This window comes from Etheostoma spectabile, unplaced genomic scaffold, assembly GCF_008692095.1.
Source record: "Etheostoma spectabile isolate EspeVRDwgs_2016 unplaced genomic scaffold, UIUC_Espe_1.0 scaffold00002038, whole genome shotgun sequence".
Classification (NCBI taxonomy): Eukaryota; Metazoa; Chordata; class Actinopteri; order Perciformes; family Percidae; genus Etheostoma; species Etheostoma spectabile.
In genome coordinates this window covers 1-25,333 of record NW_022602843.1, presented here as the reverse complement: position 1 = coordinate 25,333, position 25,333 = coordinate 1, and the positions used below count along the sequence as shown (strand labels likewise).

General features: G+C 42.0%; 4 non-coding genes across 4 annotated transcripts; 2 read left to right on the top strand and 2 right to left on the bottom strand.

Moving 5' to 3' along the window:
- Window positions 1-5,954: 5,954 nt before the first annotated feature.
- trnay-gua (transfer RNA tyrosine (anticodon GUA)) lies at window positions 5,955-6,042 on the bottom strand. Its single transcript is given in 2 exon segments — window positions 5,955-5,990; window positions 6,006-6,042. It is a non-coding gene; the product is annotated as a tRNA-Tyr (tRNA).
- A 9,005-nt stretch (window positions 6,043-15,047) lies between these two features.
- trnag-ucc (transfer RNA glycine (anticodon UCC)) lies at window positions 15,048-15,119 on the top strand. The gene has a single exon. It is a non-coding gene; the product is annotated as a tRNA-Gly (tRNA).
- Window positions 15,120-20,311: 5,192 nt separating this feature from the next.
- trnae-cuc (transfer RNA glutamic acid (anticodon CUC)) lies at window positions 20,312-20,383 on the top strand. Its single transcript has one exon. It is a non-coding gene; the product is annotated as a tRNA-Glu (tRNA).
- Window positions 20,384-22,748: 2,365 nt separating this feature from the next.
- trnar-ccu (transfer RNA arginine (anticodon CCU)) lies at window positions 22,749-22,821 on the bottom strand. Its single transcript has one exon. It is a non-coding gene; the product is annotated as a tRNA-Arg (tRNA).
- Between the last annotated feature and the right edge of the window lie 2,512 nt (window positions 22,822-25,333).

Here is a 25,333-nt window from a genome sequence, read left to right as displayed (position 1 = left end):
TTCTTTGATATTTGTATTAGAAAACTAATGTGCAGACAGCCACACCTGCTGCTGCAGCTGGCCCAGCTCCGTCAACTGCTGCTGACCCTGCTGCTCCAACTGGTGCTGACCCTGCTGCTCCAACTGCTGCTGACCCTGCTGCTCCAACTGCTGCTGACCCTGCTGCTCCAACTGCTGCTGGACCCTCTGCTGGTCCAGTGCAACCCAAATTATCCCTTGAAATGGTACCCAGCACTACTATTTAATAAAACATATAAACAGAATCAATGCAAACAGTAGCTTTAATTCCATGTATATTGCTTTGACCTGTACAACTCTATGATCATTTACTGTAACTTGGGACATTTCATCCTTCCCCAGTTATTCAAACCACGGTTCGGTGGCTCACACACTGCAACACTGAAGCCCAACCTCAGTATGGCCAGGAAACCTTCTCAGGTATGATGCCACATGTTGGTTAATTATAATGAATTCTGTTAATAATGCCTTTTATTAGTTTGCACTCCCTTCTTCTTAAATAAACTGAATTAAAATGACCTTGTGTTAAACTTGAAACTTTAAAATTGTATCTCTTTGGGAGAATAGTTTGGGTGCTACTCTGCGTGCAATTTCTCTTTTCTTCCAGGTCGTTTCCAGCACTGCCACCACGTCATCTGGCAGTTTGATTGACACCTCTGCAATAAAAACCACAATCCCTCTTGCTGCACCTCAATCAAACCTTGCTGCTGTCTCTGTGTCTACCCCAGCTACCCAGCCTGCTGCTGTCTCTGTGTCCACCCCAGCTACCCAGCCTGCTGCTGTCTCTGTGTCCACCCCAGCTACCCAGCCTGCTGCTGTCTCTGTGTCCACCCCAGCTACCCAGCCTGCAGCCGTCTTCATGCCTGAAGAACAACTAGTAAGAGGGATTAAAGAATAGCTAAGAAAAAGAATACCTAAATGGGTAATTATTCCACAGTATTGTGTGCGTAATATTAGTGATAACTTTTAATCGTTGGTCTGATGTTGTTTTTCAGGCTGTGGATGAACACAACATGCCGGGAATGGATCTTGTGGACAGTCTAGCAGAGTATCTGGTGGGTCTGAAGAACCATACTGGTTTGACCTTGAGCAACCAACAGGCCAGCACCATCATTGACCTCTGGCAGAGCCTGCTGCCGTATGACCAGCAACGGGTGGTGTTTGCTGCCAGACACCAAGACAGGCTCATAGTAGGAAAGTTCAGGTCTCCAAAACTACGGGCAGAGTTTACTCCTGGTGTGGAGAGCCTGAAGCGGTGTGTGCTGGGATCCATTGCCTCCCCTGCCCAGTGGCCAGACTGCTGCCGCTTGGTGGAAGCCATTTGTATCAGACTCTGTGATTTACACAAGAATCCAAAAAGGAAAGTAAAGGGTAAAGAACAGGACTATACTACAAGATGGACTTGTGTCCTGCAGGATTACCGCAAAATCCGGTATCTTATTCTGGATAATAATAAGAGGAAGGTGGAGTACAACACTTGCAGGAAGTGTGGACAATTCAGAACCGCAGAAACTGGGCACAGCCAATATCAAGGCACTATCTACTGCCCAAATACAGAAACACTGTCAAAAGAGTTGTGGTTAGATCAGATTAAAAAATCAAATATGTAAATGAATAATGTAAATACAAAATGTAAATAGTTAGATTTTACTATGCATACAATACTATGATGTATTGTGGTTTATATGTTATGTGTGTTTTAATCTTTGTGCATAATTAGTTTGTTGATTCTCTCATTTTCCTCCCTGGCGTAAAAACCTTTGTATAGTCAGTCATTTCTTGTGCTAAACAATATTATTCGTTACCTGAAGACATATTGTTTTGTTAAGATCAATAATGTAATAAAGTTGGCATGTATTATATTAATTGGCTTCATTTCAAGATTATTCCAAATGATAGTGTACACACTGCTGAGCATATGACTTGCCTTTATACACCCTACTTCCCTGCAATGATTACTGTAAGACATACTAGCTTTTAGAGAAAAGAGAACTACAAATGCTTGGTTTTACCTGTCATACATTGTTTAAAGAAAAAGAAAATTATTTATTACTAAACAATACTTAATATAAAGACTAACTTTTAATATTGACCAAATATAGCACGATTACTAAATGTATGCAGTACTAAAAACAGATATATTGTTCAAAAGTCAATCTAAACGTTATAAATTATTTGTTTAAATTTTTTCCCAACCTTCCTAATATCTTATTCCTCCAAAACTTTGTTTAGTAGAACATTAAAGTTGTGGACAGTGTAATTGGATCTTCTGGCGCTAGGTGGGGATTGAACCTGTGACCTTTGAATCTACGTTAAACTTCCCTTATTTCCCAGAAACATTCAAATTTCAGCAATTAAATTAAAATCTGACTTAATAGAAACTATAAAACTCTTACACTATGTGTGTAATTTAGCATCTTTCTCATCTTTTCTCTCATTTCTTCTTTTTTCCTCCTTTTTCCTCTTCCTTTTCCTCTTTTTCCTTCTTCCCTCCCTCTTCCCCTTTTTCCTCTTCTTCCCCCCCCCTTACAGACTATTGTTCCCCAGCTTTGGCGCAGTAGGCAGCGCGTCAGTCTCATAATCTGAAGGTCGTGAGTTCAACCCTCACACGGGGCAGGTGTTTTAAAAACAAAAACTGATGCTGGAAATACAGCGACTTTCAGGTGGTTGAATACTGGCACAAGCACATGAATGGAAGTTGTGATTCTGTGGTTAATTCTGAGATTGAGACAAGGAGAGGCATTCTTGCATTCTTTAAGAGGGTGGGGAGGCGTCTACCTCAACTGGTTGGGGGTGAGAGAAAGAGACAGACAGAGAGAGAAGAGACATGGAAAATTGTAGCAGAGGGTGTCGAGCAGGGACATGGAGGCAGCAGGTGACTCTAACCACCGATCTAAACTCCTTAACAGTAGGAGTAGGGCAGGTCACCACTACATCGTAGTGATTTGTGATTATGCAACATGTTACCCAGAGGCTTTCTCCCTCAGAAACACCAAGGCTAGACAAGTGGCCAATAGTTTACTTCAACATTTTTCAGAGTCTTAACAGCAGCTAAATAATAGAAGCAAGATGATTTTCATGGGCCGTGGACAGCGACTGAGACGACAGGACTCCCCCGGACTGTGACCAGGACCGATCAAAAAATTTCATTGGGAAGTGTGTGGGAAACAAATTGGCCAGACACAGTAAGGAAAGTTAGTTAGAGAGTAGGATACTGGAGACTTAGAGGACTAACACTAGAAGCAATGGTTTTAATCATCAAGGCAGTGATTTTACCTTTGCTTTTACTCATCAGCTCTGTTTTTATCCCACCCAGAAAATGATTTTAGACCTGGAACAAGCCATCTTTTATTTCCTGTAAAGGTCCAAGTGGGAACGAATACAAAGAAGAGTGATGAAGAAGCCAAAGGACAAAGGAGGAAAAGGAGTGCCGGACCTGTTATTGTTTTTAGGGAGCAGATTTACAGCTATACACATAACAGCAGCCACGGCCCCATCCAGAAATCCTAAGACTGCAGCTATGGCACGGTTCTGGATGGGATCATACCTCAGAAGATTAAAGACCTTACCCTCTGATGTTAAAGTAACTGTGTCTTTAATCCTTAACCTTGAGCAAGATGATGAATGAATTAATATCAGATTATGATATTGATTTGTTTTGTTTTACTGAAACCTGGCTGGGTGATGGAGAATATGTTAGTCTAAATGAATCCAACCCTCCTAGTCATACTAATACCCCCATTCCTCGAGGCACAGGTCCAACTGATGACTTCTTATGACCTTATTCCGCTCTCCGAGGGCGCTAATCATCAAGTTTCTCTCCATTAACTTGCATGCTCTCTAGCTTGACACATTCTCACAGTTGGAGCTCTTAGAAATACCATGTGCAAACAACAAGAATAATAAAGTAAATCACAATGCGAACCTTTTCTTTACAAAATTCAAATGGATGAATGATTAATAACTTACAAGTTTTTACCGCTCTGACGATGCGTGAGCAACACATTGTGAAGAGAGTATGACCGGAAGTGTAGCGTCAAACATCATAGCGTAAAACATTTCAAAATAAAAGCAGAACCGACCACAAATAACACTAGAACTGCAATGTATTGTTAACATAAAAATATAATACTGTGTAGGAGAATAGAATTGCAATTTATCAGAGACATTTACAGATCTTACCCTTTGATCTTAAAGTACCTGGTAGGGATGAGCGAGTACAGCATTGTCTGTATCTGTATTTGTACTCGGACTGGGGCCTAACCCGGAAGTGGACAGGGTTTAACCCGCAGGTGGGTTGGGTTGTCTGGAAATCGGCGGGGCTTTAACCAGTATGTTATTTTAAGCATGCAATAGATACGGGTTGAACAGAAATTGTTGTATTTATTGCTGATTAGAAAAGTATTTCCATGACAACACAAGGAATCTTTTTGTGTGTAGGGGAGGGGTACTGTGACTAGCCTATCACAGAATAGTGTAGGGGAGGGGTACTGTGACTAGCCTATCACAGAATAGTGTAGGGGAGGGGTGCTGTGACTAGCCTATCACAGAATAGTGTAGGGGAGGGGTGCTGTGACTAGCCTATCACAGAATAGTGTAGGGGAGGGGTGCTGTGACTAGCCTATCACAGAACGCAGACACAGTCAGCTACACGTCAGTCAGATTTTTTAACAATCCGAACACAGATATGGACTCGTATTACTCGTATTATTCTTGTATTTGGCAAAAGTGCTTTATCCGTACCGGATACTCGTTTCTGCCGAGTATCCGGCTCATCTCTAGTGTCTAACAACTCTGTGCACTTTACCCATGTCCTGCTTTACTCAGCAGTTGAAAAGGATTTGTGCAAATTTGTATAGCACAGTGTTGTGGGATGTCGTGACCTCCTTGCATTTATGTTAATTAATGCAAAAATCAGTCTCAATGCCCAGATGGGTTGCAAGATTTGCAGTGAATATCACATTGTCTAGTGATGGGGGTGTAGTAGTGAGCATAGCTACCTTCCAAGCAGTTGGTTTATCACCACTTTTTGAGTTGTTGTGGTCGAGTGTTTAAGGCACTGGACTAGAAATCCATTGGGGTCTCCCCACGAAGGTCCAAATCCTGCCGACAATGAAAGGCATCCTTAGCGTTGGTAGCAAACCAATGACACATCACATTATAAAAAATCTCAGTTGTGCCTTCGTGAACAATATTGTATTATCCCATAGGTACTGAAAGCCTGATTTAGGGTCTTAGCCTTCCCATTTAGGGTCAGGTGTTCTCCTCCCATGCTGAACACAGCCTGAGCCAAGGCCCGCTTTCCCCTCATGAGTCACCCCAGTGGGCGCTGTAGATCACTGCCTGATAAGGCCAACAGAACCACATTATCTGCGAAGACCATAAAAGGAATTCTAAGGTGCCCAGACTTGACACACTGCTGCGCCTTGAGACGTGTTGGTCATGTCCAGGAGTTGTACTCTTTCCATCGCTTGACAATATTCCCTTTTAGGATCAAGAGTTCTTCTCCCACGCTGAACACAGGCTGAGCCAAGGGCCACTTTCCCCTCAAGAGTAGTCTGTGTGTAGTATTGTGACAGGCGGAGATACTGTCCATTATACTAACGAGGAATGGCCAAGTTTAAAATTTGGCACATCATTCGATAGGTGGCGCTATTCCAGCATTTAGGCCACATCCACTTTTGTACTTTATAGTACAAACCTTAAAGTAAATGGTTGTTTTTTTCAATTCTTCTGGTCACACTTGGCACTATTCCACAACTTTTGTCTGTAGTTCTCTATTTTGTCAGGGCTTAACTCTGTCTACCGCAACTCTTTTTTTTGTTTCTTGTTATGTCCCGGCAAGAAATATTATTCTTTTGGGTTGTCTGTCCATCTCTACATCAGAATCAGAAATACTTTATTGATCCTCGAAAGGAAACTTTGGAAAAACAAGATCCTTCGAGCCGGACTTGAACCAGCGACCTAAGGATTTCAGCTTTATGCGTCTACAGTCCTCCGCTCTACCAACTGAGCTATCGAAGGGAGTTAGCACATGCTCATGCACTTCCCATTCTTGTGAATGTGAAAACACAGGACCCCCTGGAGGGAATTTCTGACTCATCAGGGGCTGTAGCTCAGTGATAGAGCACACTTTGAGTCTCAATACCCAGATGTATTACAAGATTTGAAGTGAACAATGCATTGCCCAGCGATGGTGGTATAGTGGTGAGCATAGCTGAAATCCAAGCAGTTGACCTGGGTTTGATTCCCAGTCATCGCAGTAGCTTTCTTTGAGTTGTGTTAATTGCTTTTTTTTCCAAGAAGTCAACAGAAAGGTTACTTGCCCAACCTGGTTTGATGAAATCTCTTTGAGCTGCATGATTATGGCCGAAATGATAACGACAATTAGTTTGATCAATATGGAGATCACGATTAATTATCACAATTATTTGTTGATTTTCTACTCCAAAGTGCTGGAAAGGAAGCTTTCACCAATCGTTGAACCTCAGGTTAACAAGGAACAATCCCAGCAAGGTGATTGACGGATGATTCCAGTTACTTCACCCAGTTCAGGCCAAATGACACAGCTGTAAGAGACCACATTGGTTGGATTCCAGCTATGTAATATATGCACAACATAGTGGTGGGATTTGAACCCACTCCTCCAGAGAGTGGAGAGTGGAACCTTAATCCAGCACCTTAGACCACTCGGCCACACTACCTGCACTTCGTGTTAGACACAGGGACCGTAACCAACGGTATGCTTGTTAATGTTATGGAAAAAAAACCTTTGCAAGTAAAAAGCCAATACTTTATTAAAAACTGCTAATATATTATTTAAAAAAATTATCACACTTTTTCATTTTTCGCTGGCATTGTTGATTATTAGAATATTGTAACCAGCATTAAGTGAGTACGTTTAGGTCTGTGTGAATATGGGCTGAGCATCTACCTGGGCTGAATTTGTGAACATCTTCTTTTGCATATTCACTGTAAAGAGCCATTACTCCTCCAACTGCCAACTATTGTTCTAGAGACAATAGGATATACAGTTTTAGATTGCAAGGTAACTGTCAAAGACCAAAGACTACACGGAAATACCTCAAGTGAACAAAACAGCCAAAATTTGCAGCATATAAAACCACTCTTTAAAATATGTTCATGTACCATTCAAAAACAAAAGTACAATCATAAAACACATACTACTTAGATACTGCAGCCATCCTGATCACAGGCACGGGGGGAGGGTCTGCATGGGCTTTCTTACCAGCAAGTTTCTGGAGGTTCAAATGGCATCTTTGTTGTTAACAAAGCTTAGCCACTGTGTGAGCCACAAAGTGTATAGCTGTAAATCTGCTCCCTAAAAACAATAACAGGTCTGGCACTCCTTACTCCTTTGGCTTCTTTGTTAGCTACAAACGTCCCTGGGTGGACTTGAACCACCATCCTTTCGGTTAACAGCCGACTGCGCTGACCTATTGCACCACAGAGACTGCGCCTGTCTGATGTTTTCTGAGCAGGAGCTCGATCTTTAAGCCACAAGCATTTGCTTTATGGCTTTTTGAGGTTGAGCTGCACATGTATGCTTATCAGGCTATTTTCCTGTTCCCCAGAAATTGGGGAAGCTGACTCATGCGGAAATGTAGAAGCTGGACGTGCATTGTACTGTTCTTACATGTCAATTGGATTCTGACTTTGAATTCAAACATTTGGCATCCAAGAAAATTCTGGAACTGATGATGTATCAGTCATTTTGCTGGTGGTTTCTTGGTCACAGCAAGCTTGATCATTGACATACAGTTGCACGCCACGTATCACAAAACTGTTGGGTGGGGCCTTGTGTATTTGCTTGTATTACATCAAGTGACCTGCATACCAACCACCATCAGAGATGGCAAAAGTACTCACTGCCCATACTCAAGTAGAAGTACAGATAATTGTGTTAACAAATACTCTGGTAAAAGTAGAAGTACTGATTTAACTTCTTTACTCAAGTAAAAGTAACAAAGTACAGGCTTAGCAATTTACTTAAAAAGAGTGAGAAGACTCGCCCCAATGGTGCTATTAAAAACCTCCTTCACGATTCTGGCAGGGACAACGTCTAAGGGACAGTTGGCAGGTTTCATGTGTTGTACAACCTCAACACAGGCTTAAATTCCTCAAACACAGCTGAGTGTGTAGGAGAAGCAGATAAAAAGACCTTAAAATTAGCACTGGTAATTTCCCAGATAGATGCTACTTTGTCAATAAAATAACCAAGACATTTCTCACATGTACTAATTGACACATCTGTTGGAGCAGAGGTGCATGGATTTATGACGGAGTTAATAGTATTAAATAACAATCTAGGTTTGTGGCAATTGCTAGCTATGACAGAAGAGAGATGCTGCATCTTCACCACCTTCACAGCATTCTGGTATGTTATAGACTGTCCCTTAATACACCCAGTGTCACATGTAGATTGTCTTTCCATCTTTGTTCAGCTTGTCTGCAGTGTTGCCTAAGGGCCCTTGTGGTGTCATTTAGCCAGGGGTCTGCCTTAGGTTTAACAGCTTTAATCTGATAAGGGGCAATAGAGTCAGAGTATACAGTGCTCATCCTGAATGGGCCAGCATAGTGCATCAGAACTGCTTGTTGATGGTCTATTAGCTTTGGAACCCCCCTTTCCCCACAGCTTTCAATTGTCAGATATGGGTGGGGGAGTGGGCACTGTGTCCAACCCTTTCTGTGTAAAAAAAACAACTAAAGAAGTCTCTTGGATGAGAGACAAAACTTCTGCGGAGAACCTTTTACCAAGTCCAGTTGCCCTTGGCCCAGTTGTGAACTTTTGGGGTAATAGCATGGATCAGGAACCAAAACGGACACATCTGGACTCAATGTGGACATTGTACGTCAATATTTGACACATTTAGACCACAAAGACAGTTATCAGTTTATTTCCCATCTGGCAGGTATATCTGTGGACTCAGTTGGACATTTTGAAGATAATTGCACAATGTTGATCCAATTGTCAGGTCTATTTCCCATCTGGCAGGGACATTTCTGGATTCAGGTGGACATTGTTGACAGAAACATTAGTGGATCTTGATTCCCACCATAGGATTTAGCCTGTATTGCACATTGCCTTCACATCCCGCGCAATGTATTGCCATTGTCAAGCACATTGCCACCCTGGTGACTTTCTTCCATGTCTCCATGAACGCCCATATATTTGGACTGACAGTTGAGAAACCTTCCCTTGTTAACTATGACATGGATGACTGAGAACCTACTATATCATGACATCTTTAATTTACTATATTAAATTATAATTTTTGAGACAGGTCCTACTGCGTTTGTTGGATCAGTCAGGATGGCCGAGCGGTCCAAGGCGCTGCGTTCAGGTCACTGTCTCCACTGGAGGCGTGGATTCAAATCCCACTTCTGACAGCTACTGTTTTTCTGAGACATGATATTTCCCATGATATTGGGAATAAAGAACTTAGCAGTTCTTTGTAATTAAGAGGACATGAATGTGCACAAGAAACGCAATTGTAAGTGCAGCATTTTGTGAGCATCTTTATTGTCAACAGATGTAAAGTTACCATGTGTTTGTACATAGCAGACATATCTACTGCTGTATTCACTGTCTGTGGCAAGTCCTTCAAAACCTGTTCTTGACTTGCTTTTTTTCCACATCCTCTGGATGCTTAGCTAACTAAATGACTTAAGTTGGCCAATAATTGTTGCTTTTTAATCCTTGTTGTGATTGTTGTGTGCCTTCAATAGCACACATGTGGATATCATGAAAGAAACTGCCTAGCATACCCCTGCAACACTTCTAAAGGTTCCATGGTGTAATGGACCTTGGAGTAGAGTTTACCAAGGAGCCTGCGCATAGTGATACTCCTGTAATGGGCAGATGCCATTCTTCTTGAAGAGGGGAGCAACCACCCTGGTCTGCCACTCCTTAGGCACTGCCACAGACCTCCACGCAATGTTAAAGAGGTATGTCAACCAAGACAGCCTCTCCTTACAATATTTCTTAACGAATTTAATCAATCCCTGGGGCTTTCCCACTGTGGAGTTCTTTAAACAGTAAAACTAAGGGTATTTTTACTACTGTAAAACTAAGTTACAGTAAGGGTATTATACTGTAAAAAAACATGTACAGTTATGATACTGTAATCAGGAAGTTACAGCACGTTGCCAGTAAGTTAACGCAAATTTACAAAAAAAAGTCTAACAGTGTTCAGACAAACATCATTGACTTTCTTTCTTGTAAAAAACACAACTTCCTGGACTTTCTTTACAATATAGTCTGTACATGTCCCTTGCTTCCAAATTCCCATTTTTCAATGGCTGAATCTCAACTAGCACTGACTCTGCAGAGAGAGCCAATCAGAGCTGATCAGCAACAGCTGTGCTACCTGCATGATGGTTTTTACCTGGCATGTAGCACAGGAACCAGTTTCTCTTGGTGACGGGAGTGATGGCAGCTGTTTGGGTCTTTGTTGTTTGTGTGCTGACTGTTTGGATTAACAAAGGTTGTTACATTTCTTCTGTTTGAAGCTTGTATTCAAATATGTAGTGGAGTATAGCGAATGTAAAGAGTAGGGTAAATTACTCAATTACTGAAATGAAATTTAGCAAGTTCATGATATGTGGTGTCAAACAGCAGAAACATTTGATTAACCGCAGTTGCATTGTCCTCAGGCTTGAGTTTGCCAGTTGGCGGCACAAATGAAAGACATGATGATGAGCTGCAGAGGAGAATGATTAGAGGTAAGAACATTAGTGACAGAATCTTTATAGAGCTACTTACGGATACTAACTGAATTTATTTTGAACTGCAGATGTGTCTCCCAATGATATCTCCATGAAGAGGGCCTTTGCACTTCTCCAGTCAATGGAGTCCATGTTGATCCAAGCTGCTAAAAAAGGTGAGCAGGTTCTATGAAACCATATTGGGAAAATGCTGCAATTGTGTTTACAGCTGAGGTTCTTTGTGGCACAATGTAGTAAATTAAGGTTAAGTTGTCTGGCTTTTGGAACGGGGATTCCAACCCATGTTTAATTTAAGCTATTTTGACCATACAATGTGGGTATAAAGCTGGCTTCTCAAATTATTCAGACATTTATATAGTCAGTCAGCCAACTTAAGCTAAGGTAGCTCTGTAGAGATTGTGGAATTTCCCAAACCAAGTAAATGCAGCACATGAACACAACTGCTGTGCTAACTTAATCTCAATACAGATTCTGTAATGATGTAAACAAACGCCACTGGCCTAATTACCAATTAAATGTTTTGGAGGTATCAAGTCTTAAAAGGAAGTCTTAATACTTTACTTTTTAATCAAAAACAAAGAAGCCTTAATGGTAAATTATTTACAGTATTAATGTCAAGGGTAGTTGGGAATTAACGATTTCTACGTATTTTTCAGCACAACTGGAAACCAATGAAGTAGAAGCTGAGGCAGCTATTCAAAAACTTGCAGATGTTCAATTGCCCCTGAACGGACCCAAACCGCTGGGCGACCAGGCTGCCAACCAGACGCTGGGCGACCAGGCTGCCAACCAGACGCTGGGCGACCAGGCTGCCAACCAGACGCTGGGCGACCAGGCTGCCAACCAGACGCTGGGCGACCAGGCTGCCAACCAGACGCTGGGCGACCAGGCTGCCAACCAGACGCTGGGCGACCAGGCTGCCAACCAGACGCTGGGCGACCAGGCTGCCAACCAGACGCTGGGCGACCAGGCTGCCAACCAGACGCTGGGCGACCAGGCTGCCAACCAGACGCTGGGCGACCAGGCTGCCAACCAGACGCTGGGCGACCAGGCTGCCAACCAGACGCTGGGCGACCAGGCTGCCAACCAGACGCTGGGCGACCAGGCTGCCAACCAGACGCTGGGCGACCAGGCTGCCAACCAGACGCTGGGCGACCAGGCTGCCAACCAGACGCTGGGCGACCAGGCTGCCAACCAGACGCTGGGCGACCAGGCTGCCAACCAGACGCTGGGCGACCAGGCTGCCAACCAGACGCTGGGCGACCAGGCTGCCAACCAGACGCTGGGCGACCAGGCTGCCAACCAGACGCTGGGCGACCAGGCTGCCAACCAGACGCTGGGCGACCAGGCTGCCAACCAGACGCTGGGCGACCAGGCTGCCAACCAGACGCTGGGCGACCAGGCTGCCAACCAGACGCTGGGCGACCAGGCTGCCAACCAGACGCTGGGCGACCAGGCTGCCAACCAGACGCTGGGCGACCAGGCTGCCAACCAGACGCTGGGCGACCAGGCTGCCAACCAGACGCTGGGCGACCAGGCTGCCAACCAGACGCTGGGCGACCAGGCTGCCAACCTGACGCTGGGCGACCAGGCTGCCAACCTGACGCTGGGCGACCAGGCTGCCAACCTGACGCTGGGCGACCAGGCTGCCAACCTGACGCTGGGCGACCAGGCTGCCAACCTGACGCTGGGCGACCAGGCTGCCAACCTGACGAGCCTTTGACATGTTTCTGCATGTACCTACTTATATCTGTGGTGATATTAAACTGAACTGATTTTACCATACTTCTCTGATAAATTGTAAGCTATGAATGATTTAATCTGCCAGGAAGCACAACGGTTTCTTTTTGCCATTACTTTATGCATGCCTCCAAACTAAAACAATTGCACAAAAAGGTGATCACTTAGGGATCAACACTTCAAATTTTACATGGTAAGTTTCTTTATCAGAAATGAATTTCTATTAACCAAAATAACGGGTTTAAAATTTTATTGATGAAATTTATGAATTTTAGGGTTTTAAAATACATAGTGTTTGGTTTTCCTAGGTCAATTTTTGACCTGTTGGTCCAATGGAACACTATTGTGCTTTATAGCAGATGAGCACATGTAAAGACCCACTAAAACACCTGTACACATACACGGGCCCCCACAAACACACAATAATACAAACAGCAGCTGCAAACTACCTCATGTAATGGTAACATTGAGCTTTCCAACACATGGAAATGCACACAGTACCAGAGACCTGCAAAAGATCACATTGTGCTCTCCTAAATAAACCTGCGCACACACACCTGGGGAAATGGTTATATATTGTACTTTTCAACAGATGGAGACATCAGTCCCAGATTTTTTTTTTTTGTCTTTTTTTTTGCGATTATTGCAGTCCAAAATGCCAGATTTTTGCGGGAGCTTTTGTAAAGCTTTGTCTTGCAATAAAAGTTGCAATGTCTTTTGTTTTTTTAAATGTTTAAAAATAACTGGAGGAAAATAAAATTACTCTAGGCTAAATGTTTGTACTAATCTTCTAGAAAAAGGCTTAGGATGCTGCAAATGTGTAATATGAAACTGGCTGGAGGATTTAAGACTATTTGTTGAATTAATCGAATTTGAACATGTGTCTGTGGCCTGTTTATCTTTACATTGTTAATTCCTCACCTGGCCTCGGACACATTCCTATGGTTTGATAAAGTATTTGACTTTGACGCATCACTGCACTTATTATGATTGCAGCTGTTCTCAGTTTAGGTCATCCTGTACGATACGTCTCCAGTTTTTCCTGCATCCCCCATGTGTGTCATACTGAGACAAAGACTGGCACATGGGACTGCTCGGATTAGTTGAAGTCAGGGGAGACTCTGGTTATTGGTCAAATTTACGGAAAAGTTGCAGTGATTGGTCAAAATTGGGGGTCGCACCAAAGTCACGGTGATTGGTTGAATTTGTGTGAATTGTACAATTACGACATTGCGAAATGCTGGAGGGACTGACACACAGTTGTGTGTTCAGAATAATAGTGAATAAAACAGTGAATAATTCTCAAAATCATCCTTAGAATAGCTTTTAATTCCATAACATAAATACACTGGGAACGCTGCACATTCAATTCCAAATCACACTTACGTTATGACCTCAATAGTGTATGTGTGAGTGTGTGTGAGTGAGACTGTGTGTTGTTTGTCTGTGTGCGTGTGTGTGTGTGTCTTTGTGAGAATGTATGTGTGTATATATGTTTCTGTGTGTGTGTACGTGAGAATGTATGTGGGTGTGATTGTGTGTGTGTGAGTGAGAGTGTGTGAGTGTGTGTAACATGGTCGCCAGGAAGTCCTCCTGGTGTTCTAACACTGTCGAGATAAGCCTCTTTAAACCATATTATTCTGCTTTTTAAATACAAAATTTAAAAAATACAATGTTCAGTGCAAATCTTGTAACACAGACTGAAAATAAAGGATAAGAGATACATTTGTGGTGACTTCCAGTACCTATGAGATAACACAACATTGTTCATGGAGGTACATCTGCAATTTGATAGTCTGTGATGTGTCATTGGATTGCTACCACTCTTAAAGCATGCCTTTTGCTGTCAGAAGGATTTCAACCTGCGCGGGGAGCCCCCCAATGGATTTCTAGTCCATCACCTTAGCCACTCGGCCACAATAATCTGAAAAGCAGTGCCATACCTGTTTGGACAAATGTTCATAAACTTTTCAATTGGTTAGTAGTAGTTACCAGACACGGGCAAAATGGAAATTGTAGTGCACTGTCTGTGTCTGTGGATCCATGTAGAGTCAGCTTAATTGATATGCTCCCTTTTTGGTTGGATAAAACACAACAATAAACAGTTAAAAAATAAAAACAGATAAAACACAACAATAAACAGTTAAAAAATAAAAACAGCTAAAACACAAGAATAAAAAGTTACAGGACAGTATACAGAATTAAACATTAAAGAAATGAATAACCATTTAAAGAAAGGCAACATCAAGAAGAATGGTCTTCAGCCTTGATTTAAAAGTTATTGAAGATGAAAGCATAGCCAAGTCTTTCCAAATCCTGTTGACACATACGTCCTTTAACCCTTGATATTTTCTTAAGGTGATAATAGGCTGACTTTGTAATTGTCTTAATGTGGCTGTTAAAATTTAAGTCAACGACTTCACCAAGATTTCTGGCTTTGCAATCTCTGCAAAAAAATTAACTTTTGGAAATTAATCTTAATGCCTTAATTTAATAAAAAGGAAAAAGACAACATTTAAGGACACCAGATGTCTTGTCTAGCGATGGTGGTATAGTGGTGAGCATAGCTGCCTTCCAAGCAGCTGACCTGGGTTCGATTCCCAGCCGTCGCAGTAGTTTTCATTGTGTGGTTACTTGCTTTATTTGTCAAGAAGTAACCAGAAAGGTTACTTGCCCAACCCGATTTGATCAAATATTAGACATTTGTGCAAACAGGTATGAGTATTGTTTTCAGGTTGTTGTGGCCGAGTGGTTAAGGCGATGGACTAGAAATCCATTGGGGTCTCTTCCAGAATAATGGCAAACCAATGACACATCACAGTAACCCTAATTTCACTTGTGCCTTTATGGACATTGTTGTGTTACTTCATAGGTACTGGAAGCCAACTTTCTCCACCATTTCTTATCTGTCTGTGTTTCAAGATTTGCAGTGAGCGTTGTATTGTCCAGCAGAAAGGGAACAGGTGTGGGAACTTTTTGACTATGATTTATATCGTAGCAGTGCAATCATTTTGCCCAGGTTTAATTTCCAGCTACCGTAGTTGCATTTACAGGTTTTAAAGCCATCAACAACACATTTCAATTTCCTTGCGAGAGCCATCCCAAAAGGATTAATAAAGATTAGTCTGAGTCGATCTCAGAAAAAAGTCAAAAGAATTCCAAAATCTTTAGGGGATGTAGCTCAGTGGTAGAGCTCATGCTTTACATGTATGAGGACCTGGCATCTCCAGCAGGTATTATGGTAGAGTCTTTAAAAGAGCTGCAACATATATTACCTCCTGTGGTAATCTGACTGGTAGACAGCACAACAAGCACTTTAAATTTACATGTTTTACAGTTTCTATTTACAGTATTTATCACCTGTAGTGTAGTATATTTACTGTATTACACTCCAGTTTTTATGGGTGTTACAGCAGGAATAAAAGTGTATGAGCACTGTATTTATTATGGATGAAATAATCTCAACATGACATTAAGTTTACTCTTCAGCAGGTGGAGAGACATTTCACTTCAGACACTTGCAACATCAGTTGCTTTGTTAAACATCAACAGACTGGAAATATACTGCTGATACAAAACACAGGAATTAGCAGAGGATCGTTTCGATCCATCGACTTCTGGTTATGGGCCCAGCACGCTTCCGCTGCGCCACTCTGCTCTGCTAGCATCAATTAGGGGCTGGAAAATGTGTGATCGACATTTTGAGGGGAGGTTTGGGAATCTGGCAACCAAGGTTCCAACATTTACGGCTTGTAAAGTTACACATTTGGTAGACCTTGCAACTATCTTTTATTTGAGCTCCCTGATTACTCACACATTGATCATTCACATGTAAGACTTGTGATTGGCTGGTGTTTTAAAAAAAGGGCATTGTGAGTACAGATATAAACATCAGTAAGGAGTCTACCAAGTTGCCTCTTATCATTTTAGTTTGGACACCCAGTGAGGCTTACAATGTAAAGAGAGGAGCCTGGTCGGGCTAGAACTCTCCTCTGCTGGATCGGGCTGTACTGCACCGCCTAATGAAAATATACACCCTTGACATATGGATACTCCTAATATTAATATAGGCTTATATTGCAATCTCGTCACCTACATGTAGGTGTACCTATATTTAAATAAACACACAGTAGCAAAGCTTATGCAGCGTTTTTTAATTTTACCTGTGTTTTTTTCTGTGAGGGACAACTCTGTCCGGCTTATTTATGTAGCATGGAAGCTAGCGTTAGCTAACTAGCAGCCAGCCTGCTTCCAAACAAATACTTTTTAATTATCTCAACACTTTTTAACAGTCAAACTGAAACACTGGCGGTGAGCTCCAGGTCCTGCAGCTGCAGACGGACATGGATAGCTTCAGACCCGCTCACCACTAGTGTTGTTGGAATAGCAAGCTAGCGTTAGCAAACTAACCCCGCTTATAAATAAATACATTTAATTATCCTAACACTTTAAACAGTCAAACTGAAACACTGGCGGTGAGCTCCAGGTCTTGCAGCCACGGACGGACCGCCATCAATGGGTATAATGCGTGCCTTTTAAATTACATTTTTATTTTTTTTAAGCGGGCTTGTTGGTTAGTTTGCTAACGCTAGCTTGCTATTCCCCCAACACTGGCGGTGGGCTCATGGGGGGTTGCGCCGTTGCTATCGGGTCTGGAGCTTTCCATGTCCCGCTGGAGATCAGATCCCGTTGAAGTCGGCAGCGGAGATTTCTAGCGATGTTTCCCCGCTGGCCGAGCCCCACTGACGGCGGACCGTCTGCGTCTGCCGCACCTGGAGCTCCAGTGTTTCAGTTTAACTGTTAAAAAGTGTTGAGATAATTAAAAGGTATTTACAGTATTTAGAAGCGGGCTGGATGCTAGTAAGCTTATGCTAGCTTTCATGCTACATAAATAAGCCGGACAGAGTTGTCCCTCATCTGGGGATAAAAACCCTGCTGCCCCCTCCCCCCCATCCTGTTGGCGCAGAGCTCCACAGACTAAGTCCATAGGTACAACTTAGTTTTGCACCAAATGTATCGCAAGAAGTGTTGCAAAAGTCGAGGGTGCAGACTCGCCGCTGTGGAAAAGTGATTGAAGTGAAAAAAAAATTAAATAAAGTACAAGTACAGAATTTTTTTCTACAAGCTCTCAAATCATATTCTCTAAGTGCTCACATCACATCTACGCGCTCTCACATTTGCACCATATTTACCTTCATATTCTTTGTTGAACTTTATTGCTTTACAAACACCAAAGCAAGTAAGCGCTGTGACTAACATTACTCTTCTGAAGTGATTTTGGAGAGGGAAATTAGGTAGAAATACTCTGGTTGACTAGCATGACACCATTGGATTCAAATAATAATCAATCCAGGTTAACATGAATGACAGTGACTGCATGTTGCTTCCTCTAAATTTCAGGTTGTGGTCGACTAGCGAGGCCAGCTCGTCAGTTTGATAAACTGACCAGACCTGCATGCCTCTTGTTTCTTTGGGCTAGTTGTATTAGCTTTAGCCTGGCTGGTAGCAGCTTTCTGCTTGTTTCTTTAAGCTAACTATATTAGCTTTAGCCTGGCTGGTAGCAGCTTTCTGCTTGTTTCTTTAAGCTAACTATTTTAGCTTTAGCCTGGCTGGTAGCAGCTTTCTGCTTGTTTCTTTAAGCTAACTATATTAGCTTTAGCTTGGCTGATAGCAGCTTTCTGCGGTGGGAAATGGCCGGGAGACGTTGTGATTATGTTGCATTAATCAGGGGGTTTAGTTTGTATTTGAGGAGAAATAAAACCCCAACTACTGTAGCGTCACTCACTACCCATCAAATACTATGACATCACTGTATCAGCGGCAGCTGTTGCCAACGGTAGGCTACTTTTCTACACACGGAGAGCCTCACTTCCCATACCAAACCCGTCGGACTAACGTCACATCCACACGTTGCCCACATGGCTACCTGTCTTAAAGGGGAACGGTCGGATGGTAATAATCATGTAAAGGAGAAACGGTGAAAGGTTACTTTCTATCAAGCAGCAAAAAAGTATTAACGTCAACATCGTAACGTCCTGCAATGTGACTTTCGCGCATGCGCACATCGCGATGTCAATGCTAAAAACAATATGTTCACCCCTAACTGACGGTATACTCAGTAAGCTAGTTTGCCACTTTATCTTGGGTAATGCCACATGTAAGTATATCTTAGTTTATTTAGATACCCAACATAGGTTATACTACGTACACTGTATAACAATACATTACGTGTTTCTTTATTTCATCTTACATTTTTGCTAGCCTGTAAAAATCAGCCTGTAGTTATATTGTTTTTACAATTATCTTTGTTTAATATCTGTGACTCATTACTATCTAAGTAACTGGTCATTGTGTTTTCTCCCAGTTTCACCCTTTGTTAATCAAATAAACGTGTTACAAGGATCCCGGTCGCCAGTGCTTGATGGTGGAAGGTGTTTAGCTGCTGGTCAGATTGCACAGCGTTACGTACGTGAAGGACAAGACATATTTCATGGTAAAATAAATAAATAAAAATAAATAATTTGTTTATTAGTCCCCAATGGGGAAATTACTGTACTGCACTCTGTGTACACACTTTTTGTTAGTACTCACACACAGGCCTGAAATACACACACATGCTCAGGACCTATACATGCACTATACATGGAGAGATGTCAGAGTGAGTGGGCTGCCAGCTGAACCAGCACCCTGAGCGGTCGGGGGGGTACGGTGCCTTGCTCAAGGGCACCTGGCAGTGCCCAGGAGGTGAACTGGCATCTCTCCAGCCACCAATCCACGCTCCCAACTTTTTGGGTCCATACGGGGATTTGAACCAGTGACCCACCGGTTCCCAACCCAACTCCCTATGGACTGAGCTACTGCCACCCCTAAGTATTTCCAGGTGATCTCTGCACCTCTAATCTCTGCACCTCTGTTATTCTAATATTACCATGTAAAAAAATTGAAACAGGCAGTTTTGCATTTTCCACCACTGATTCATGGTTTTTATTTCAGAAACTACCGGAAGCATTTCCAAGTAATCACTACACCTCTGTTTTGTATTATTACCAGTAATTAAATCGAAACAGGCAGTTTTGCATTTTGCACCACTGCCTTCTAAATCTCTAACCATGCGCCATTTCTTGCCTAAAACAATATAACCAACAAATATGTTAAATAAATTGATAGATCTAATCCCTGATGGTCTAATGGCTAGGATTTGGTGCCCTCACCGCCGCGGCGGGGTTCTATTCCCGGTCAGGGAATGGTCAGGACTTACAGATACAGATTTAAAAGAGCAAGTTTTTGGTTGATTTGTCAAATTCTTCCTCATTAGTTTAACGTTTTAAAGAGTACCATTCCTTTAAGTCAGACCCCGACAGAGGATGTCTCCTTTTGTCATCATTGATGGGTCATAAACACTTCATCTGCCTCCATCTCAATAACAATTCTTTTCATTTTTTCAAGCAGTAACTAAACCCCTAACCAACATTTTTAACTGAAAACCAATGTATGTGAGTGTAAAGTAATGTTATTGTTGGATTCAGGTCCAAATTTTGACATTATAGCGCAATGCAAAGGTGCATAACAGATTTTTTTTCTACATACCTGGAGCGATGCAAAGCAGGGGTGGCCAACTAGTCAAGGAACAGCAAGAGACTTGGTATTTAAGACTACAAACTGACTATGTGACAGATGTGTAATCTGTCATGTCCTGCCTTCTGAAGCTCTAGCCAGGTGCCATTCCTCGCCTAAAACAATATGAGTCATTCCAGTAAGTGAAAAGAAAACTCACATCTACAAAGATAAATTTGAAAGATGTGACTCCCTGATGGTCTAGTGGCTAGGATTCGGCGCTCTCACCGCCGCGGCCTGGGTTCGATTCCCGGTCAGGGAAGGGTCAGGACTTGAGAGACTCAGGTGTGATGTTTGAAAGAATAAGTTCCTAGACTTGATTTTGATTTGTCAAATTCTTCCTCATTAGTTTAAATGAACTGACAACATCAGTTAAATGACTTACTGTTCTCAAAGACGCACACAATCTCAACTGGTTATCCTTTAGACAGCTAGTCTCTTTTTCTTTTCTCTCACTTTTTGTCTCTGTCTGGCCTCATGTATTTGCCTGTATTACATCAAGTGACCTGCATACCAATGACCGTAAAGATTAATATGTACAGTACATGGTTTTCAGAAGTGTACCTTCAGATAAAAGGAAGGCCACTTGGGTTATCTTTGGGCTGCTCTATATTCACCTGCAGAATGATAAACCCTAGAGTTGGCTCATTCCAGATTATTTAAGCAACAAACGTCCCTGGGTGGACTTGAACCACCATCCTTTCAGTTAACAGCCGACTGCGCTGATTTATTGCGCCACAGAGACTGCATATGTCTGATGTTTTTTTTATTTCTGATTCTGATGTAGAGATGGACAAACGACTCAAAAGCATAATACTTCTTGCCGTGACATAACAAGAAACAGTAAAAAAAAAGAGGTTGGCGAGATAGAGTTCAAGACCCTTTTTTCAGGACACCCAAACTTTGTCGCTCAATATGGCAGGAATTCTATGCATCCAGGGCCAAATGTTTTACCATTTCATCCACTACGGGCCCCTAAGGAACTTTACATGTGTTGACAATAAAGATGGTCACAAAACGCTGCACTTGGAATTGCGTTTCTCATGCACATTCATGTCCTCTTAAATACAAAGAACTGCTAAGTTCTTTATTCCCAATATCAACTCTTAGACATTAGTTCCAAATGAAAATACTGGTTGTCAGAAGTGGATTTGAACCACACTTCCAGGAGAGACTGACTGCGACCTGAATGCAGCGCCTTGGACCGCTCAGCCATCCTGACTGATCATAGCTTCAGTAGGACCTGTCTCAAAAATTATAATATAGTAAATTAACATGTCATGATATAGTAGGTTCTCAGTCATGACTGAGAACCTACTATATCATGACATGTCTGACGGGGCCTACCTATACCATCCAAAGACTGAGACTGCACTCCTTTCACTAACACTCCTGTATATTCTGTATAATCTGTGAATAGACCTCCTATATTTATATTATACACTACATTTTATAGCCCTTACAATTTTACTTTTTTTGGCTTATACATATACTTATACTCTGTATAATCTGTATAAATCTGTCATAGAGCTCCTATTTATATTTATATTTTTACACAACATTTTTTAAAGTTCCTTACTATTACATTGCTATACATAAAATTATATACAATAATTTTACCCTGTATAGCAATACTGGATAGATGTAAATCACATTTCGTTGCTTGTACTTGTGACAGTGCAATGACAATAAAGTTGAATTGAATTGAATTGAATTGAATTGAATATGTTCAATGCCCGTATATGTTTAATGTATTATATTTTCGTTATTTTCAAATGTTTATTCTTCTCATCGGGTAGGATTGCATTTTTCTTAGGAGGCATATTCCCCTGGCCTGGTGTATCTGGCTGCCAGGGAGCACCTGGGATGCCAGGCTTTAAATCCCCACCTCTGAAAAGCGCCGCTTCTTAGCGGATTATGTCTGGCCATGTCATAAATAATAGAGGCGAGGCTCAAAATGAGAAATATTGGGGCGTGATATTTAAATTACAATCGTTCTAGCCGCTGCATTTATCAATGTACGATCATTCTTACGCTCTGATTGGTGTGATACGAACGTTTCATGAATCTCACGTGAAGCCTGTCGTACGTTAGGTTAATAAATGAGGGCCATTAGCTCTAAGGATGTGCTTCAATACATAACTGAAGTGGACCCACTAATGAGTAGCACAATGGTGCAATCTGTTTACTTGTCATAAGCTAAAGCCTTTTCCCAAGCTAAAAGAAAACAAGGCGCTCTCTGCAAAAGCACACTGGGGGCTTGAGAGTTCTTTGAGGGGCAGCGTGATTTTAGGCTGAGATGCTTCGGGTGTGTTAAGGTGTGAGACAGCGATCAGGTGATAGAACCGGGGTATTGATGTCAATCCATGCAACCGATGGATATGATCAAAACCTGTAAACAGCCCAACACATCACTGGAAAGTCAGCATTGCTACAGGATCCTTACAGTCAGTGGATGTCAATTTTTTAAGATGCAAGAACTGACTTGCCACTTTTCATGGGCTGAAAAACTTTTTCCAGCAGGATAACATGATTCATCTCACCATGTAAATCAGAGTTAGCAGAGGATGGTTTCAATCCATCAACCTCTGGGTCAGAGACATTCCATGGTGCCAATCTGCTGAAATTCACCCAGATGGGACTTGAACCCACAATCCCTGGCTTAGGAGGCCAGTGCCTTATCCATTAGGCCACTGGGGTTTTACGTCCACAAAGCATCCCCATCACAGTTCAGGAGAAATACATACAGTTCAGGAGACGTAATGAAACAGTAACCTTGACCTTTGACCTCCAAACGAAATCAGTTCATCCGTGACTCCTAGTGGTTATGTATGCCAAATTTAAAGTGCTTCCCTCTAGGCGTTCAGGGATATTGCATTCACAAGAATTGGATGGACAGACATGAGGACACAGTCACCTTGACATTGAACCTAGACCTCCAAAATCTCACATTTGTTGCGAGTTCAGATGAATGTTTTGCAAACTTGAAGGAACACAAACATGGGCGTTGTGATAAGATGGTGATGTCTATCGTTGTTCTGAGATCAACAATACCTTCTAAAGTGAATAGCTATGCGTACCCGGTGATATTAGAGAAGAGCTCTCGTTGGCACTGTAGGTGGACAATTTAGAAAATTAAGTTACTTTACACTTTCAAACTGTTACATCTCCTAATGAATCACCATCTGCAAATTTCCAAGCCTCGTTGGCATGCCGACCACCATCTACAGGAGGAAATCACTGGCTAGCTATGCAGGACTACGTCATACCTTTTACCAGATTCAGGTGGTTAATAGTTATGGTCAAATGAAGCTTCATTAAGGTTTCTTTTATTTTATTTTTATTTAACCTTTATTAACCAGGAAGTCCCCAGTTTCTGAACAATGTTCGTCTTTCTGAACTTATTCACTCACTAGTGTTTTATTATTGGTTGTGCATCTGTGATTGCCCTAGAGGTGCTCTCAGTCCAGCACCTCTCCCGCTCACCTTTGTTAGTTTTACACTGTCCAGCATAAAATCGCTGACACCATACCTCACCCTCATCCATGCATACACCATGCATACATGTATACAACCTTTGCACACAGTCTTTTGTCTCCCCTTTTCATGGGGTCTGACAAAGCATCTAGTGTGATCTTAGCCTTTGTGTGAGAACATAGGTCTCCACATACATTGTTTGTATTAAGATTGACGACCAAATTGTTAGTTTTCTGAGATTTTCCCAACCATTGCAATGTCTTTTGTTGCCTCGTTGGCGCAGTAGGCAGCGCGTCAGTCTTTAATCTGAAGGTCGTGAGATTAACCCTCACACGGGGCAGGTGTTTAAAAAAGCTAAAAACACTACTGCTGCTAAAAATACAGTGACAGTTGGTTGAACACAAACATGAATGAATTTGTCACTTTGGTTATTTCTGAGATTGATCCAATGAAAGGAATTATTTAAGAGTGGTAGCAACCAATAAAAAGGGTTATAGACCATAAATGTATGTCCTTGGACATACTTATCTAGCAGGGAGATGAGTACAGAGATTTGGGTGCTAGCAAGATGGATGTAGGTTGCCATTGTTCATTTAGACTTACCAACAACATTGTTATGATACAACCTGCTTGAAAACAGTCACAATATTTTTAAAGACTTGCGCATGGAACCACATGATACTGATAGCGTCTGAATTTGTCCATGTCCTACAAGCATGTCAAATGGACAACTCATCTAGCAGAATGTGCAACCCTACGCCTGAACAGGGACTTGAACCTGGACCCTCAGTTAAAAGTCTGATGGTCTACCGACTGAGCTACCAAGGCTTCAAAAGCAAGTGACTGTGGAAAAAACAATCTGCTGAACTACAGATTAAAGTGCAAGTAAATGAAGACCATTGAGCTGTTGCATGATCACAGTCTTGGACAGCAGGAGGGTAGACCATAATTTGCACAATGCAACATCAAATGTTATTGCAAAAACTGGTTGAAAATTGGCCAAAAAGGTTAATTAAAAAGCTCAAAGGTCACAGCTCATCATGGCGACTAGCAGACTGTGAAACATCCGCAAACCTGCATGACAGATGACAATAGCGAGCACTTCATACATATCCCAGAATCAAGCTGTGCCTTACCAGGGACTTGAGCTGGGATTCTTTTTCGCTCAAAACGTTGACGCCTAATGCAATTTTATGGTACAGACAAATAAACTTTACTGCTAGTTGGTACAATAAAAAACTCTCCCTCTTGATCAGCTTCCTCTGACGAAAAAAATCCACCAGATGACTTGCCATCCAAGCAGGGAGATCAGCACAGAGATTTGGGTGCCATCAAGATGGATGTAGGTTGCCCATTGATCATTTAGAGATAGCACCCGCATTGTTATGATGCAAACCTGCATAAAAAACAGTCACATTTCTTTTAAAGACTTGTGCATGTTACTTAAATTATACAGTGTCTGAAAGTGTTAAGGATGCCAAAGTGTACAATTTATCATGGATCATCAAGCAAAATGTGCAAATGCAGCCTGAACAGGGACTTGAACCTGGACCCTCAGATTAAAAGTTGATGCTTAGACTGAGCTACCACGCTTTGAACAAAGAGGGCTGTAGGAAAAAGAAGTGCCGTTATTGTTCCTAACCCCAACCGTCCATTTTTGTCCCACATGTCATGGTTAACAAAATATGCCCGTTTCGTTATTTCGTAATATTTGGCTGCTGGCTTTTCCTCCTCT